This window comes from Arachis hypogaea, chromosome 3 (assembly GCF_003086295.3).
Source record: "Arachis hypogaea cultivar Tifrunner chromosome 3, arahy.Tifrunner.gnm2.J5K5, whole genome shotgun sequence".
In the NCBI taxonomy this organism is placed as follows: Eukaryota; Viridiplantae; Streptophyta; class Magnoliopsida; order Fabales; family Fabaceae; genus Arachis; species Arachis hypogaea.
This window is the reverse complement of record NC_092038.1, coordinates 24,474,640-24,495,867: the sequence shown is the minus strand read 5'-3', so window position 1 is coordinate 24,495,867 and position 21,228 is coordinate 24,474,640. Positions and strand designations below refer to the sequence as shown.

At 31.8% G+C, this 21,228-nt stretch overlaps 1 pseudogene; it reads left to right on the top strand.

The window, feature by feature from the left end:
* The first annotated feature begins 1,346 nt into the window (after positions 1-1,346).
* LOC112789921 (senescence-specific cysteine protease SAG39-like) lies at positions 1,347-4,614 on the top strand (annotated as a pseudogene).
* Positions 4,615-21,228: the final 16,614 nt, after the last annotated feature.

Sequence of the window (21,228 nt, the reverse complement as noted above, 5' to 3'; positions counted from 1 at the left end):
AAATAATTTAAAAAAACTCAGGAATAACTTAAAATAAATCTCCAACAAAAAATAAAAAAAAAATTATGGACTACGACAGAGAGAGTATACCATCAACTTTTCCATTTAGAAAAATTATTAGGTAACATCAACTCTTAACTATCAAAAAATATGAATTATTATTTTACTAACTAGTTTCTTATTAAATAGAGCTCATTTTCTCAATTTTATTAAATATTATTTTAATAGAAAAATAGTATTGTTACCCTATACATTTTTTTATTGTATTTTGTATGAATTTATAAAAAAATAATAAAATAAAATATTATTTTAGTTTCTAACATTTAGATCAAATTCTAATTATTTGGTCTCTAACATCTCAACAGTCATATTTCTGTTTTAAAAAATTTTAAACGAATTTAATATTGTTTTACCGTTAAATTTAATACGAATAGTTAACGGAATGAATGACGTACGTGAACGTTAATAACATCATTATTAAGTTATATCTTTGTGTGTTAGAAAAGTATAACTAAAATCTTTTTGTAACACTTTTTTTTCTTGTTTTTCTTCTTATAAAAGAAATCCTAAATTCTATTAATCAATCATCAGCGTTTTAGAATTAAAGAAAAAACTTGTATGTTGGTGATTCGAATTTATTTATGTACTGAAATCAAATATTATTGACTCTTCAATATATTAATTGTTCAGGTTAAATTTAACGGTGAGACAATCTTGAACATGTTTGAATTTTTTTGGAACTGAAATAGGACATTAAAACTTTTTAGGATTAAAATAAAATGTTTAAAATATTAGAGATTCAATTAGGACTTAATCCAAATGTTAGAGACTAAAATAACATTTTTTCCAAAAATAATATTATCAAAATAATAGTAATAATATGAATCTTTTTCTTAAAATTAAAATAATTTTATAAAGTGCGTTTTTGTTTTGGTAAAAAAAAAAGACATAAGATGTAGATCAAATAGAACAAAAGAGAGCTGAAATCAAACTAGGAACAAAAATTAGACTCGAAACAATTTAAGGTATTATAAGGTTTACATCTTTGAAATAAACTTTTTAGAAATTTTATCCTTAAAAGATATGAAACTTGCATTGCAAGCAACTCATCCAATAAGGTTCGAATAAAATTAAAGCAGGGACCATGATATATATATAATCAACATACAGCACTGCATATCTAATAAATAAAAAATCAATTAGATAGAAAAGGAATCTTCCATCAAAGAACAATAGTGCTAATATAATATTATCCAAAGATGGAAGTGGTGGAGACCACTATTTCATGCACTACAGTATATATCCTAATTGCCTTTTATTTCCACTCCAAAAGAATTGCATATATACGAGTTATTGCATGCCTTCGATGCAATGCATATAAAAGTTTCTTCTTTCATTTCTACATAATCACACATACACTTAAAAACAAAATTAGTGTGCAATCATCATGACGATGATGACTACTACTTCGTTTATCCAATTTCACCAAATAATAATTCTTTTCTTTCTCATTCTCACTTTATGGAACTCTCAAGTAACAATGTCACGCAGGCTATTTGAGTCTACATGCACAAGAGAGAGACATGAGAAATGGATGGAAGAATATGGAAAAGTGTATAAGGATGGTGAAGAGAAAGAAAGAAGGTTCCGAATATTCAAGAACAATGTTGAGTTCATTGAGTCCTTCAATGCGGCTGGGGACAAAAGTTTCAAGCTTAGTGTTAACAGATTTGCGGACCTAAGCGTTGAAGAGTTCAAGGCTTCTCTTAATGGCCTTCCCAAGAGTCATTGGCAAACGACGCCGTTCCGGCATGAGAATGTAACTGACATTCCAGAAACCGTGGACTGGAGGAAAAGAGGAGTTGTTACACCAATCAAGGACCAAGGCACATGTGGTATGTAGAATAATAATTATAATAATAATAAATCATCATGTGTAGTTCATGGGGGATTATTTTATTATAGGACATAGTTACTTCATAAACTCAACTCAGATTATAGTTTTAAGCGATTAAGAGTCACAAACTCATAAGGATAATAATGATGATAATAAAATGGATTTAGCTAATATTATATAGGTTAAGATTATTAATTGAAAAGATTTTTATTAAAAATGTTTAAAACGTAATAAATTTTTAATTATTTTATATTTATTAAAATAAAATTTTAAAAAATTTACTAATAATAATTTTAATGATGCACATTAACAAAATTTTAATGAATAAAATATAAAATATTTCATAGAATTTATCTACTACTAATAATTTGGCAATAGAAAGACCAATAAAATTTGGCATAGTGATATATACGTGGAAAAATATATGGAACTAAAAGTTACTAGCCAAAAACTAAACAAAATCACATTCATTTATATTAATAATTAATTAATTTTAAATTTTTTAAATTCAAAATTTAAAACTTAATTAAAATTTAATTAAAACTATTAAAATCTTACTCTTCTTTCTTATATTAACCTACTCACATCCAAAAATCACACACACAAATTTCTCTCTCTCTCAGGCTGTTTCTGCCTCTTCACTGGAACCCACTCCTCTGTAACGGAGTATGTCTGCAAGGTGCTGGTTATCATCTCGTCCAAATCTCTACCGCAGAGCCTATAGAACTTACTGCCAGCACTGCAACTGTGTGCCCCCAAGCACCGCATCATCCAAGAAAAAGCTGCAGAAATTTAAATAAAAGAAAATAAAAAATAATGCTAAATTTTTCTTTTTTTTGTTTCTGTTTCTTTTTTTTTGTTGGACTAAACAAAAGAAGAAGTATAAAAGATGAAGGAAGGTGGACGGACAGAGGAGGGGGGCTCTCGGTTGGGGTGGGGATTTGATTTCGGATGTGGTTTTGAAAGGCTGAACGGGTGGTTGAAGAGAAGGGTGTTGACTGCAAATTACACACTTGATCTTAGTCAAAAAGAATTACATGAATATAAAAAAACATTCATTTAATATGAAAAAAAAACATCCTAATATTTAACAAAAGAAATATCCAGTTATAATTTAAAAAAAATTATAAAATTTTAAAAAAATAGAGACATTCACATTTGTAATACAAAAAAATTCGAAAAATATATAAAAGAACCTCCATTTTGTATAAAAAAAAAACATCCTGATACTTAGCAGAAGAAACATCTATATATATTAACTCGTAGAGATTTTGGATTCACCCAAACGTATTTGGCTGATTTTTTGCTAATACCCTTTTGGTTTCCTAGCATTACTATATATATATATATATATATATATACACACACACGTGTGTACGCTTAGGTGAGTATGAAAAAACTATACCATTTGAACTATATATATATACACACACACGTGTGTACGCTTAGGTGAGTATGAAAAAACTATACCATTTGAACTATAATTCATTAGTTTCTAGAATAAATCAATTAATATTCAAGTAGTTATATAATTTATTATATAAATATAATTTTTATATTTTTAACTTAATTAAAAGAATTTTACATATATAATAAATTATGTATTGATATATTAATAAAAATAATTAATTTTTTTAAATTTATCTAAATACATGAATTTAATTAATTGATTATGTACAATTTTGTTTATTATCATAATATCAAAATTAAAATTAAAATAAACAAGATGTTTAACTGATAAAAAATAGGGATGGGACCAACTATTTCATCCACCAAGACTAATAATATTAGCAATAAAGTTCATTGTCTAGCATTACTGCATTAGTCTTTTTATTTTAATAAGATAACATTTTGTTATTAGTATATTTATATAGTATAAAATAGTGATGCTAATATTCTTCTTGTAAACAGGTAGTTGGTGGGCATTTTCATCTGTAGCTGCAGTTGAAGGAATCCACAAAATAAGTACAGGTAAACTAGTGTCTCTCTCAGTGCAAGAACTAGTAGATTGCGTAAGAGGCGACAGTGAAGGATGCTATGGTGGTTATATGGAAGATACGTATACATTCATTGCAAAGAATGGAGGAATATCAAGTGAATCAGACTACCCATAACAAACAAGTTGATAAGCCATGTAAGGCTAATGAGAAGGAAACAATACATAATGTAGCTAAGATTAAAGGGTTCGAGAAGGTTCCTTCTAATAACGAAAAGGCACTCCTCAAAGCTGTGGCAAAACAACCAGTGTCGGTTTATCTTCAAGCTAGTGGGTATTATTTTCAATTTTATTCTAGTGGGATTTTCACTGGAATATGTGAAACTGAGCCAGACCATACTGCTACGGTAGTTGGTTATGGTAAAGATAAGGATGGTACCAAGTATTGGATAGTAAAAAATTCATGGGGTACTGACTGGGGAGAAAAAGGGTACATAAGGATGAAGAGAGAGGTACATGCTAAGGAAGGGTTATGTGGAATTGCCAATAATGCCACGTATCCAATTATTTAATTAGTATTACTCTCTATTCTTAAGTGCAACCGTCGCTGATGGGGTGTACATAGACATGCTTTGTGTAACCTTCTGTACTGTTTTAAGTCAGGTATGAAATTTGTATTAAGTTTTTTTTTTATAGATATATTTGTTCTAAATCTCGACCCTAGTGGTGAGAGAAAATTCAAGTACAAACATATTCTACATCGAAACACCGGAGTTTCACTCTTCTTTTAAGAGAGTTCGATCTTGAGACTTATGGACTATAAACGTCGAAAATTAAACTTAGTGAGCAATAAAAAAGAAATGTGAATTTTGTGTTATATATTGACTAAGCAAAATCTTACAAACAAGTTCTTTCCAAATCTATGAGTGGAAACAGCATTAAACATAAACTTCAAATAAATTTAAAACAAGAAGTAGAAGAAATGTTTGAATCTTGGTGCTGTGCAAAAAATTTGGCACAAATGATCGACATAAAAAAGAATCGACAGTCAAAGTCGAAGATCATATATGCATGAAGTACACTACGGTTGAAGAAAATAAGAATGGATTAAGCTTGATGGTCAAATTATCTTATACTTGGTACCCAAATTTACTTGAGGTTTAAGACTACTTAGAGTCCAAGTTTGCTTGAGGTCCACTACAAGAAAAATCATAATTATCGTCGGATTTACCATTGAAAAATCGAATGAAATCCAACAGTATACCTGTTGCCGTCGAATTTTGTGTTGGTATCTATCTGACGGAATAAATCTCACCGGTAACAGAATACTATTGGATTTTTTTTGTCCGACGGAGAATATAGTTAGCAAGCAGGCGGTATCGATTGAACGTAATAGGAGACAGCAGTGACGGCGACAATGCCACTATCGTTGATGTCAGTGACAACGGATGCGAACAGCAGCGGCGCTCCCAATAGCTCCAGCAGTGACCGACAACTCCAGCGTCGAGAACATCTAGCGGCAACAGCGGCAGCGGAGTCCCAAGTGGATGGCAGCGATGCCGGCAGCTTTAGCGGCATGGAGAGACCATGAGAGAAGAGAGAAAAGAGAGAGTGAGTTTAGAGAAGTGAGGGAGAGGGATTCGCGTTTGAAGTTAATCCCAATATTACTGGCGAAAATGTCCAACAGAAAATTGTTTAAACGCAATGTTTCACTAAAGTGAGTTATCATCGGCAAAATCTGACGATAGAACTCCAGTATTTTTAGCGCCAAAAAGATTTATTTCGCGCCACTTCTTACCGTCAGATTTATAATTGGAACATTAAATCCGACGGTAAACAATTCAGAAAACTAAATATAGCCTGTATCCGACGCAAAAATAACACTAAATCCAATCGTAAAGGGTGCCGCTAAATTTGACGATAATTCCGACAGTATTCAACCTTCTTTTTGTAGTGGTCCAAGACTACTTGAGGTTCAAGACTACTTGAAGTCCAAATTTGCTTGAAGTGCAAGACTACTTGAAGTACAAGTTTACTTGAAGTCCAAGGTTATATCAATTAGTTTAAGATTTTTTCTCTATAAATAGGATTAATTTCAATAAGCTAGTGGAGCTTCCATTCATTCACACACTCACTCATTCTAAAAATTTTCAGTCACATTCATGCACAGAAACAAGAGTCATGAGTCCATGTAAGTATCACGAGGCTCCATTTTTATTTCAGTCATTTTCAATTCTATTTTTTCTATTATTTAATTTCTCTCATTTTCATTTAAGCACTTGTCAATTTCTGCACATTTTAATACAAGTCTTACAATTTTTAATTCTTTATTTTTTGTTCTTATTTTTTCTTACTTCTTGCTTTCTATAATTATTTATTTGTTTGTTTTTACATTTCTATTGGGCACGATTTCTAAATCCTAAAAGTAAACCGCAAGGGGAATTGTATCTACTCCTCGAATTGAGATCTTGATGCAAGTTTGGTTGACACCTCTTATCGAGGTCGAAAAAAAGTAAAATCCAAGCGAAACAAATTGGCATGACCGGTGGAACCTTGGATAAGATTGGTTGCTCAAAGTGGTTGCTGTGTATGTGTTTATGAAGTAATAAATTTATACCCTATAGCAGTTTAAACGCATCTATTTCTATGCCATCTTAGTCTTTCTCTTCAACAGAAGGGTCAGACCATGACTCTGAAGAAATAGTACTATATTCACAGCCACAAGTCACTAAATCGACAGCCTATGATTTTTGCTAGAAGTCCTACTAAGCATATGAACAACACAAATGTGACTCAGTGGCTTCTCCTAGTGTAGTTGAAGTAAATCTCATTACTTGACCTATTTATGAGTCACCTCAATATTTTTCATTTTTGGCTAATCTACCTATTTTTGAGGCATATTCAAATGTTCAATCAAATCTAATTGGTGGAATAAATCCATAAAGTTTTGTACAAGGACAACCCGTACTTATATCAATATACAATGGCCAATCCTTTTTATTTGAGACCGATAAAACTATCTCAACAAAGTATTTTGTTAATCTTGATGCAACCATATGTAGGGGCAACATGAACTCAGATTAATTTGCCGATTCGATCATCGACATAAATAGAGGTGCCTTGTTCGACTCCTGTTACGCCTTCGACATCTATTGAAATGCATAACACTGTAGATTTCTTAGCAGGTTTTAGACAATAAATAGTAGAAAGTCATCATGGTTTGGTTAATACATTGACTCAGCAGATGATAACTGTCTTAAACCCTATGATAAAAAATAATAATGCTAAGTTTGAACAAGTAACGAAGCATATGAATGATATGACTGGAGTAGTCCAAGATAACTATAAGGCACCAAATCCATTAGGAGGTCATCAACCTCACTTGGAAGGTCGTCAATCACTCATAATAATTAATAAAGGGCAAAACCCTGATGATGTAATGAATGGTGCTCGACAAAATCAGTTTGCCAATGTGACATTGCACAAGCTAATGAGCAGAACATTTCACAAGCTGTCGAGTATATGCTAAACAGGGTAGGTTTCAATATAAAGTTGACTCACCAACCTTATTTTATATCTCCATTTTCTAATTATGTATTGCAAGCAGAACTTTCTAGAAGAGTCAAAGCTCCAAAACCACTCACTAAATTTTTAGGAGAAAGTGGTGAGTCGACTGTCGATCATGTGGCTCGCTACATAGTTGAAATCGGAATTCTAGCTAGTAATGAGCAACTAAAATTGTGATACTTTCTTTCTTCTTTGACTGTGAATGCTTTCACTTGGTTTTTAAATTTACAGCTAAGTTGATTTATTCATGGGAATAATTAGAGAAGATTTTTCATGATCAATTTTTTAGAGAACTAAAAGTTACACTCTCTGATTTGTTCTTAATAAAAAATCTAAGGCTGAGACGATGGAAGATTATCTTATTCAATTAAAAAATATGAGAAATATGTGCTATAATTTGATCCCAAAACCTAAAATTGTCATGATATTGATTAGTGAGCTTGACTTCAAAATTAGAAAGAAGCTAGTTAACCAATAATTTATTGACCTTGCTCAATTGGTAGACAATATCCGACATATCGAAAGGTTACAAAAAGAAAAAGAGCAAGAAGATGAGAACAATTTTGAAGAAGAAATAGTAGCTTTTGTTGGTTGTGTGATGTATTCTGAGTTGAAGGTTGAAAATAATGTGTTTGCAGTCAAAACAAAAGACAAGTCTCATTTTATGTGTCAATCTCTTAACTTTGACGAAGAAAAGGTATTTCCAAAAACTACAAAAAAATATTAATCAGTACCGTCGAAAAAACGAAAAAAATCTAACATTAATTAACTTACGTAATGAATATTGCATTCTTGCATAGTGATTTATACAAAGAGGTTTAATGAAGCTTCCTTTAGGCCTGAATCATCTTGATTTAGGTCCGAATTCAATATGCGAATTGGAGAAATTGCTTTATGGTATGTGCAAAGTGAGCAGACAATAGAATATAAAACTCATTGATACTCTACAAGCCGATGGTTTAACCAAATCTAAGTTTGATCATTCCCTTTACACTAAAATTACAGCACAGGGTGTCACGATCATTATGGTTTACGTTGATCATTTAGCCTTGACAGGGAATGGTCTGCATGAGATTGATTCCATCAAACAACTACTTGATCAAAAGTTCAAGATAAAGGACTTGGGAGAATTGAAGTATTTCCTGGGTTGAGGTCACTAAAACCTCTAAGGGAATTCATCTATGCCAACGAAAGTATACTCTTGATATACTCATGGATTTTGGCTCCATGGATTGCAAGCCATCCAGCACCGCTATAGACTCATCTCTACCTCTAAGCTATCCAGAAAAGTTGGTGTTGCTTTGGAAGACCACACCTCCTATAAGCAATTGGTTGGGAGGAATATTGTATTTCACCAACATTCAACCAGACATTGATTATACAATGAAAATTCACATTCAATTCCTTGATTGCTCAATATATACACACAAGCAAGTAATTCATAGGTGCTTCGATACTTGAAGGGTTGTCCATCCACTGGTGTATTCTTTCCTGCTGATAATTAAAATTACGGGCTTTTTGGATGTAGATTAAGTTATGTGTGAAACTTGCAATCAATCACTGGTGATTACTTTTATATTGGAAGAATAATCAATTGGAAGAGTAAGAAGCATAATATTGTTGCCAAATTATCGTCCAAGGATGAATATCACGTGTTGGCACTCACCATTTGCCAAGCACAATGGATGTCCTATATTAGGTACTATTTCGAGATGCCTTTCACTAAACCCATCACTCTGTTTTGATATAATAGATTGGTCATTCATATACGAGTCAAATTCATTCTATTCAATAGGGTAGGAGGTGGCTAGGCTATTGGGTTACGGATTTGGAACAACGATTCCTGATAACACATTCAAATGACTGTCTCCTTTGATCAAATTTCGTTCTTGAGTTATTGGTTTAGCTCTTGAAATCAGACTATCTAGCATTGACACCCTGTCTACATTGCCTTCTTCTTTAACTATGTTATTGATGACCAGGGAAGTATGCTTGATTGCTTCCTAGTTTCATCCATACTCATAGGTTTATTCCTTAAGTGAATCTAAGACTATCAGATAGCGACAGAGTGAAGGATCATAGATCAGTAGCTACTAAGAAAGAGTATCCTCTAAAAGAAGTAGTAGCTTTTAGACATACCTTATTTGTTTATCAATGCTAGAATTTACTTCAATTCTTGAGTAGCTTGTGCCCATCAATGCCATTGCAACTAATCCTATATTTCATGGGAGAACAACTAAACATATAGAGGTGGATTATTACAATACAACCAAGAACCAACATCTTTTTCGATTGAATCATTTAATGCTAGTGTCTTCTTCCAATCAACTTGCTAATTTTCTCGCTAAAACTCAAGCTCCTGGACTATTCACTTTTAATATTTTCAAACTAGGTCTCTTATATATACATAGCCCAAGTTATGGGAGGCTATGACACGAGTCCTAGTTTGAGGGAGGCTGTAACTTGAGTAGATAGATGATTGTAGAGGAATTAGTTTTAATTAATGAGTAAATGGTCAAATTTATTCCTAAAAGATCACGCAATCTCCAATTTGGTCCCCGAAATATTTTTTTAATGAAATCTATCCTCAAAAGATTTTAGTTTAGTCACATTAGTCCTTCCGTCACTTCCCTCGTTAAAGCCGTTAATAGAAGTTAACCTAGCATATTAAATTACTCCTTACCATATAAAACAACACTGTTTTAAGTCAAGGAGAGATAGTTCATCAAAACGACATCGTATGGTCACTCTTCATTCTTCAAGCACACTTCCCTTCACTCTCAGCAAAAAATAACCCCTGTTCTTTGTTGCTTTCTAAATCCAACAAGGATGACGTTCGCTGGAAGACCAACCAAGTTGAATTTCGATGCACGTATTCTCTGGAAAATGTCAGTTCACGTTTCGCACACAGGATGGCAACAAAGGGTGAGAGGTAATGATTGAATCGACGTAGTCCCTGTTTCTCCCACAAAGCTCTCCCCTTCACCTTCTTTTCAAAGAATCCTTCATCATCGTCACTGATTAAAACATCTGGCGCGGCGTCCCTGTTTCTCTCACAAAATCCTCCCTCTCACTTCCTTTTCGACATCGCTGAGGAGCCTTCATCATCATTGCTGATTGAAGCATCCAGCATAGTATGTTTATGAGTTCTCCATTGAGGAGTGATTTTGGCACAGTGATTAAAGATGTGACCGACGACCGTTTTCATTGTTTTTAAGATTTTTTTTGTTACTAAACTTGTTATTAAGATTGTGCCATTGATAAAATTTGTTTTTTTTTGTTAGTGATTTTTGTTGAAACTAAAAACCGGTATTTGTTTTTTTGTTTGTAATTTTTGTTGGAATTGAAAACCGTTTGTGGGGTACCGATAGCCATTTTCATTGTTGTTTAAGATTTTTTTCTTGGTTACCAAATTTGTTAGGATTGTGCCATTGATAAAATTTGTTTCTTGTTAGTGATTTTTGTTGGAACTGAAAACCGTTTGTGGGGTTAGGGTTTTGCTCCTTGTTGATTCATGAAAGTTGATCAAGGGCTTTGTTTTTCCAAATATTAAAGGTGTCTACTGACTATCAATTTTTCTATTCATAGTTTATGCTGAGTGTTTGTTTTGTTGTTTGGTTTTGGTGTTTGTATTTTTTTTCATAGAATTCGATTTTATGGAAGGAAATTTTTTTGGTTACTTGACTTCTTTTTAGGATTGTGCCATTGTTAAATTATGTTTTTTGTTAGTGTTTTTTTTGCTGGAACTGAAAATCGTTTCTGGAGTTAGAATTTTGTTCTAATTAACTAAACATTTTAGGATTAGAGTTTGTCACTTAGAGATTAATGATTTGACCAAATTTCATAAGGATATTAGTTAAAGTGTAGAGGGTTGTACTAACATGTAACTTAACATGCCATGTCAGCTTCTGTTAAGTCTTCGTTAACATCGTCAACGTAGAAAGTGATGGAAGGACTAATGTGACTAATCTAAAATCTTTTGGGGATGAATTTAATTAAAAATATCTTTTGAAGGCTAAATTGGAAATCACGTGATCTTTCAGGGACCAATATAATTATTTATTCTACAATTAATTATTATTTGTGCTAGCTGGCATTTAAGTTAGTTTGTTACTGATAGTATACAGAGTTTACTAAGTTATTTATGCAGTATATAAGCCACACATAAAAGTGAACGAAAAAGTTGATCTACCATTTCTCATTTTTCCTTATTCTAATCTCACAACTTTTCTCTACATGCTTCTTCTTCTGTTTCTTCATTTTTGCTCAACGCTCTTATTAAATTTCTTCTCTCTTTACTTTTAGACTCATCCAATAGAGATGGTGAGAGTTTAAACCTTTTTTGCTATACAATTTTACACATATATTTAATTATTTCTTTTTTAATTTCTCTTTTTTTTTCTTAATTCAAACGTGCAAAAAATTAAATATATATATTTTTTCTTTGTTTTTAGTTTTTTTTTCATTTTCTTTTCTGAACCAAAAAGCAGAACATTAATTGTTGGAATAAATTAATTTTAATAACCCATATTATCCATATTGAATCACCATAAATATAACATAATGTGGAAGCGTACCTTTACTCATAAGAGTCAGAAATTGATGGAAGGATTTTGATCTTGTAGTTCTTTTGATCTTTCTCAACCAAAGCCTTCTGTATTCTTAGGTAGCTGAACTACAACTCTTTTGATGGAAAAAGAGCAACAAAGGCAGCTTTGGTATATTAGGAACTGAAATCCTGAGGGTCTATTTATATTTGAGTATGGCACCCATTAAACCCTAAAGTCTAAATAAAATAGTATCTAAAGTCCTAAAGATAATATATCTAAAATCCAAAAGATAATTATCTAAGAAACAAAAGATAATATCTAATTTTATTCTTATTTAATTCAAAATCAAAAGTAATAATGACTTATTTAATTTAGCATTTATAACAATAAATAAGATCACCATTATATAAATTATTTAATTTGAAATAACATAATTTATGATTATAATTAATATATATATTATCCATAAATAAATTAAAAAATTAAATAATTTCCGAACATGAATTAATAAAAGATGGAGCAATGTACTACCGTGCCTTTAGCATTTAACGTTGGAGCATATGCATTTCTTTAATACTTGAGTGAAGGAGGGATATGATGTTGAAGACCAACGTACCAAACCCACTTCAGTAAGCAGGCCCGTATATATATGGCCGGAAATAAAATAGGTTGGGTTCAAACAGGAAAGTTAAGTGCATTTGAGCTACAATTAAAATAATAAGTCTTGCCTAGCTCATGGACAAAGACCAAATAATAAATTAATAATAATAATAGTAATAATAATAATAACTCCAATTTACATAAAATATTTAGAGCGAGACGTCATTTTCTTTAAATATGTTGGCGAGTTACTCTGCATCTAGAATCAGCAAGTTGAAAGTGTAATCACACGTGATTAATTCAGGTTGTTAGAAGGTAGTTAGGCTAACTAGATGTAGAGTTGCACAATGCTAACCATAGTTAGTGACTGACTTAAACTAAGTTATTAGTTTAGCTGATTGATTAGTGGTTAGTTTAATTTGCAGGATATATATTAGATAAATATTAAAAGATTAATATTTTTTATTAATATTAGTCAATACTTTAAGTTAACAATTTACTTATATACTATTGATATTAATAAAAATAAATAATAACTTTTGTTGATCATATATATATATATATATATATATATATATATATATATATATATATAATATTACTCTTGAGTTTTTTCCAGACTTGTCTTCTATTATTTCTATTTCTCTCAAACCATTGCTCAATCCAAACATAATTCCATCAAAATAGAAATATATTTATTTTATTCTTGCTTAGCTTATTTTATTTATATTTTTTATTACATATTATAATTAATCAGAGTCAAATACTAATATCAGGAGGATGATAAATTTCTATCTCTTAGTCTCTCAAATATGAAGAATAATGTTATATGAATTCATTTTTTATTTATTTAGTTAGACACTAAACACTCACAAACATATAATATGACATAGATATCATTAATTACATATTAAATTATATTCTTCCTTTATCATCTTTTATTACGAAGGTAATATTAAATAAACATTAGATATTATAATGGCTATCTGGCTAAGGACATACCTTAGCTTTTATAGTAATAAGCGATAAAAAATACTCTGATCTTAATTGAACCCAAAAAAAAAACATTAAGGATATTTTTGTCTATTACTATCATAAAAGATACATCTGAGGGGATAGGGGCGAAAATCATCCCATAAGTTACGTTTGGTTGTAAAAATTAGAATAAAATAAGATATTGAGAATAAAATATAAAAAATAAAAATATAAAAATTAGTATTTTTTAATTTTATTTAATAATATATTAAAATAAATTATCAAAATTTAATTTTTTTTTATTTTTTTATTTAAAAAATTTAGGAAGAGTTAAGATTTGTGCCAAGAAACATGAAAAAAAATAGAAGAGAGAAAAATAGAAAAAAGAAATAGAATTATGAATTTCGAAAAAACAAATAGAATTATGAATTTCAAAAGTTAATGTACTCTTCTTCAGTAACCTGTACTTAGCCAATATATATACAATATCTTATGGACACTTAATTAAATTATAACTAACTTATTTATTAACACTCTCTCAAATTTAGTAATAGATTTTTATTCACTCTAAATTTGAATTTGAATATATTGAACATAGCAACTCAGAGGAATTTTGTATATGTATCTGCAATGTTGCGAGAATATTTATAATATACAACTCTTTTCTATTGACTTTATCACACAAGAAATGTAAGTCAATCTCTAGATGCTTACACCAGCTATAAAGAACTGGGTTTGCAGCCAGCAAACATGCACTGACTATCTAAATAGATAATGAGAGGGATTGGCTAAGGGACTCGCAGTTGCAAGAGCTCGATATTCTACCTCTGTTGAGGATCTTGACACATGCGACTGCTTGCCACTGTTCCACAATATCAAATTGCTTCCTATGAACACACAATACCCATTGATGGATCTGCGATCATCCAAATATGCTCCCCAATTTGCATAAGCAAAGAAAATTAAATGATAATCAGCACACTTATGAAAAACTAAACCGTGACTTACCATTCCTTGAAACATAATGCAAGATGTGTTTCACTGCCTTCCAGTGATTCACTGACGAAGAGTGCATAAACTGGGATACCTTGCTGACTGAGTTGGATAATTCTGGATGCGTAATAGTCAAATACTGCAAAGCATCTACAATGGAGCAATAATGCATGAATCTTCATAAATATTAGAATCATTATTTGTCGGTTTGAGGAATGCAATCATGGGAGTGGGCATAGATTTTGCTACACACCTGACTTATATAATAACTCACCAGCATACTTTGTCTGAGTTAATAGAATTTTACCACTCTCCAAATAATTCACTTCTAAACCTACAAAATAGTTTAGCTTTCTCAAATATTTTAATGAAAAAAATTGATTTAAGTCTTTGATCAAAGTATCTATTTCTGAATTAGAGCTGCCAGTTAAAATGATATCATTCACATAATCTAGTAAATATAAAACAGATTCCTGAGTTCTTCTAACGAATAGAGAATGATTAGATTTCATGTTTTCAAAATCAAAACGTTTTAAGATGAGTGCAAGAGTATTAAACCACACCCTAGGAGCCTGTTTAAGGCCATAGATAGCTTTATGCAACTTACAAACCATGATGAAATTAGATAACACAAATTGGTTTGGCTGATGCATATAAACGTTTTCTTCAAGCATTCCATTAAGAAACGCATTATCAAAATCAAATTGTCACATCTGTCAGCCATTAGTAATAGCAAGGGAAAGTATAATTCTTACCGTCTGAGGTCTTATAACCGGGCTATAAACTTTCTCAAAGTCTATACCTTCATGTTGATGAAATCCTTTTGCCACTAGGTATGCCTTATAGCGTAAAATATCTCCAGCTGAGTTTTTCTTTATTTCTGGTACGGATTTTCTAACCATAACTTACCGGCAAGTGCACCGAGTCATACCAAGTAATAAACTCAGGTAAGTGAGTGTCGATCCCACGAGGATTAACGGATTAAGCAAGCAGTGTCAATTGATTATTCTAGTCAGACAATCAAAATTTAGGGTTTCAATAGTAAATAACATAAAAACAGGGAAATAAATAAAAGCAAACTAAAATTGGTTAAGAATATAATATGATAAAGATACTTAAGGTGTCAGAGATATTTAAATTTTTGGATTAACATTCAAAGTCAATTACCTTGATCATGCAAAGAAATATTCATGGCAAACCCTTGGTGATTGAGTTCCTAGTCCTAGGCAATTCAATCTCCTCTAATCCAACCAACTGTCAATTTCTTTATCAATCAATTGTATTAAAGGGTTAAGTTTAAATTCTGATTTATAAGCCACACAAATCCTAACAACCAAAAAATGATACAATTATATGTTACATATCACATTAAATCCAAACAATTAAGGAGTTGTGAGAAAGAGTTTCAAGCTATAATTCTAATGATATAGCTTTTCCAAGATTCAAAAGAATTCAATTTAGATTAGAGTTATTTTTCAATACACACTAATCCGTAGGATGAAGAATGAAACTAATCCTTAAACATAAATCAATGCATTAATCAAGAGTAGAGAACAAATAATTATTAATACATCAAATTAAACAGAGCTTCTAACCTTAACAATGAAAGTTTAGTGCGCATAGTGTAGAAAATTAAAATCCTCGTAGTTCTAAAAATTAAAATCCTAATCTAATGTGCAAAACCTAAAACTAATGAATGAGAGAACGGAAGGGAGAGTGTCTCACGAGAGAGAGCCCTATTTCTTTTATATCAATGTGATTTTCGCACTTTGGGCCGTTACTGCTGTTTAGTGCCACCAAAATGCCACTTTTGGTGCAATTCTGATGCTCCTTTTGGCAGGTCTGGCGCTAAATACCGAAGAAGTGGCATTTAGCATCAAGTCTCCTGAGAAGAATTGATGCTGGATGTGGTTTGGCGCTAAATGCCAATATCGCAGCATTTAGCGCCATGATGCCAGAGAGCAAGCATAGACTATTATATATCGTTGAAAATCTCTAAAAGTTGGCTTTCTAATGCCGCTAAAACCACATCATTTGGACTTTTATAACTCAAGTTATACTCGTTGGAGTGTGAGGAGGTCAAGGTTGACAACATCCACAGATTTTCTTTGCACTTGTCTTCAATTCTTAGTTCCTCCTTGTTCTTTTGCTTCTCTTTTCCTAACATTTTTCTATAAGAATCATGAAACTAAGAAAATCAAAGTACTAATAGAATAGCCTTGAAAATCATATAATTACCAAACAAAAGTCACAACCTTTTTATAAGAAATGCTAATGAAAAGTGCTTAAAATGCTCATGCATCAATTGCAAACACCCACTTTCAAGGAACAATTGTTGAATTGGGTGGAAGTTATTGTAGAGACCATGCATCGCATCAAAGCGTTGTATTCAGTTTGCATTGCATTTTTTCAATGATCAAACTGCATAGCATGCTTAGCATTTTTTGGTATATGTTTCAGAAAGTTTGGATTATCTGTAGTTGTAGAGATATAGGTTTTAGGTTTAGTAATGACGCTTTTTGACCATTTTATCATTGGATGAGTATTTGTGGTTTGAGAGGTAGAGAGGGTGGATCTATTAACGGGAGGATGAACTTTAATTTCACTAATTGAAATTGTGTGAGAGGATTCCTATTCTGATGCATGTAAAGGTGCAAAAATGTCATTGGTATTATTGTCAATATGGATGGATTGGGAATTGGATGGGTGAATATAGAAGAGGAAGGAAAGGGAATAATTTGTTTAGATTGGGAAAGAGGAAATGATTTGGAATTAATAGAAAGGGTTGGCTTTTCTGTGAAGTGCTCATTGTAAGGAAATAGTTTCTCTTCAAAAATTATATGTCTAGCAAAATATAGTTTGCCAGACCTAGTCAGACATTTATATCCCTTGTGTTGATTATCATAGCCAAGAAATAGGCATAATTTTGATCTGTAGTCCATCTTTCGCTTGTTGTATGGTCTTAAATATGAATAGCAGCCACACCTGAAAAATCTTAAAGAATGATAATCTGATTTTTGATTGAAAATTATCTCACATGGTGTCTTTGATTGCAACACAGGAGTTGGTAGTCTACTCATGAGATGTATAGTAGTTGTGAATGCATCTTTCCAAAATTAAAATGGTAGACCAGCTGTTGCAAGCAAAGACAAGCCAATCTCTATGATGTGTCTATGTTTGCGTTTAACACTATATTGTTGCTCGTGTGTGTATAGACACACCAACCTGTGAACAATACCCTAATTTTGAAGAAAAGAGGTAAAAGCTTGTGGCAAGAATTTCAAGCCATGGTCAGTTTGAAGAGATTTTATCTTGAAATATGTTTGTACTTTCATTAAGTGTTTGAAGTTCTGAAAAGCAAGTAAAGCTTGTAATTTATTAGTTAAAAGAAAAATGCAAGTAAACTTAGAGAAAGCATCAATAAAAAACGCAAAGTATTTGAAGCCATTCTTAGAAGCTATTGGTGAAGGTCCTATATATCTTTATATACTAATTCTAAAGGGTGAGTGTAGGTATGTTCAGATGAGTGAAAGGGTTGTTTGTGCAATTTATCAAGGAAACAAAACTCACAAACCATATAAATGTTTGGATTATAGTCAGATTTTATGTCACATTGTTTAAGAACAGTTTTAATCTCACAATGTCCAAGTCTCTTATGCCATATTTCAAAATTATTAGGTGAATACAAAATAGAATAAAAGGCAATAAGAGAGGAAATAGCAGTGGAAAGAGAATCATTATGATGAGCAGTGTTAATATTTGTATGTAAGAATAGTCCATAGCACACATCAGCATTGTTGATCCAAAATTCAAAGAATTATCAATCTTGACATCATAATTGAAATGGTTTATAGACTTGGACTCAGATTTATTCGTATTTATTGAAGACTCATGGATGCTTCTGGACACAGCATCCAAATTTGGAAGCAAACAAAGGTTATTATGACAAGAATTATACTTAAAATCAACAGAAGATGGCACAAGAGAATTATTCAAACTAAGTCTTAGAACAACTAAATCTCGAAGCTTGTAGATTCCTCCCTCAACAGCGTCATGGAAAAGAAGCTTTCGGGAATCCTGGTCACGAACAGCACAATATTTAAGCCAAAACTCAAAATAAACGTGATTATCTTCTGTGAATTTTGATACACTTAAAATATTTTGTGTTATAGTATGTGCATGAAGAAGATTAGTCAGTTTATAATACATATTATGAGAATGATCATATAATAAAGAAAAACCGATAATAGGAACAGAGATACCTTGGCCATTACCGACAAAGAGGTCTGGACCCTGAGTATTATAACTGGAATTCAGGAGAATAGTGTGATCATTGGTGACTGGCACCAGAATCGGGGTACCATGATGATCTTACGAGATATGATAGTGCTGTGTAATAGGGGTGAGGTTGATGAAAAGTGGGTGATGGTGGAGGTGGTGGGGCTGAATTTTCATAAGGAAATGGAGTGGCATTTGCATTTTGGGAAGGATTATTCTGGAAGTTTTGATCAAAGCAGAAGTAGCATGTTTGCATAACATGATCGAGACGGCCACAAAGTTGGCATTGATGGCGAAGAGAGGTAAATCTTCCTCCTCTCCCAAATCTGCCACCTCTCCCACGACGAGCAAAAGTGCCTTTGCCATTGGTGTCAAAGAACATAGAGGATTGAGTTAAGTTGGCCATGGGTATACCTGATTCTAGTCACTTGAAGTGATCTAGCGTATCTTCATATGCTGTCAAGAATGATTCTGCCTTAACTATAGTAAAGGAAGATAGTCTAGACATTACAGATGAGATATAGCCAAAATATTTCTTTGGAAGCCCATCAAGAATAATCTGGATATGATCATTATGTGAAACTTGATATCCAATGGAAAAAAGGCATCGACAACCTATCGAATATTTGCAGGATATTCCTTTACAGAACCAGTTTTCCCCACAAATTTCAATTGCGACTTTAGATCTCATTTGCGACTTTAGACTTTGAATTTTGGTCTTGGATGTGATGTTGAAGTAAGATTGGATGATGATCCATGCCTCATGAAATTGAGTGCACTAAGTAACCTTATTCTTGAACAAAATGGAGATGGAGGCAAGGAGCCAAGTAAGAAGCACAAGATCCTTCTTCTTCCATTCTTTGAAAATCTGATATTTAGTGTTTGCTGCTTTTTTGGCATTGGTGTTGAAGCATGGAGGAACTTTGATCCATCGAGATGATCTTGCATCTCAAGAATCTCTACTGTTAAAAGAACTTGTTAAGACCAGGTGGAGAAATTATTCTATTTTAATTTATCAGCTAGTAGTACTAGTGAAGCTTTGGTTTAGTTGTTAGCAAGAATTAACGCCATTGTTAAAGAAATTACCAAAGAAATTTTGTGCAGTATATAAAGAACAGAAGGGAGAAGAAAAGATGAAAGAAATAACGAAAAAAATGGAGAGGAATTTAGGCTCTTGATTCCATATTAGGGTTTGTACTAAGAAGTATGAAGAAAACAGGGAGAAAAATAGAGAAGAGAAATGGAATTTTGAATTGCAAAAATAGATGTACTCTCCTTTAATAACGTATACTCATACAATATATATACAACACCTTATGTACACTTAATCAAACTATGACTAACTTACTCACTAATTGAAAGAAAAATATAATAATAAAAAATACAATTATAAAAAATTAATAAGAATAATGAAAGAAAAATAAAAAATAAATTGTGTCTCTTGTTAGTGTTTATTTATCTTTTCTTTTAAGATAGACACAAAATATACTACTTCAATATTTTTAGGCACAATATCTCTGTTAATGCCTTGTGCCTGTAAACAAACACAACCGTAGGGATAGAATGGAAATAAAGATATTTTTGCGAAGAATTTATAAATGGAGACGAGGACTCTATCTTCCATTCCCTAGAAACCACACCCCAAAAATAATTATATATTAAACCAAAGTATAATAAAAAGGAATTGGTTGTGACGCAATAAAATTCAAATAGTAGACACAATTTTATAAGATATTGAAGGTTCTCAATGACATAGAAAAGGGGGTTAAATCTATGGCCTCTTTTAATCTTGTACACTTTAACTTCGAACTGGATTTAAATCAGAGTTGCTGTTGAATTTGCAATATTGATTATGCAGGAGATAATTTTATTTTGTCTCATATCGAATGAAAACAGAAATAGAGTAGAGAAGAGTAAATGACACAACCATGTATCTTAGTTCAACCACTATGTGCAATGTGGCCTCACATTATCTTTTGGTTCTTGATATTTGCACCCATGTTGGCCATTAGATCTTTGCTCCAAATTGTGAAGCTTGATTTTTTTAGACCGGACTCTTGATACCAATTGAAGGTTCTCAATGGCCTAAAGAAGAGAGGGTTGAATCTATGGTCTCTTTATATCTTGTACACTTTAACTTCAAACTGGATTTAAATCAAAGTTGCTGTTGAGTCTGCAATGTTGATTATGTAGGAGACAATTTCATGTTATTTCATATCGAATCAAAACAAAAACATACCAGAGAAGAGTAAATGATACAACTATATATCTTGGTTTAACCACCATATATAATGTGACTTATATCCAGTCTCTACCACAATTGTGGTAAAATTTTCTCTATCTTTTTCAAAGATTACAAATATCAATTTTCAAGGATTCTACCTAATCCTATTAGGAACAAACCAAACTTCAACCCAAGCTTGATTTGACTA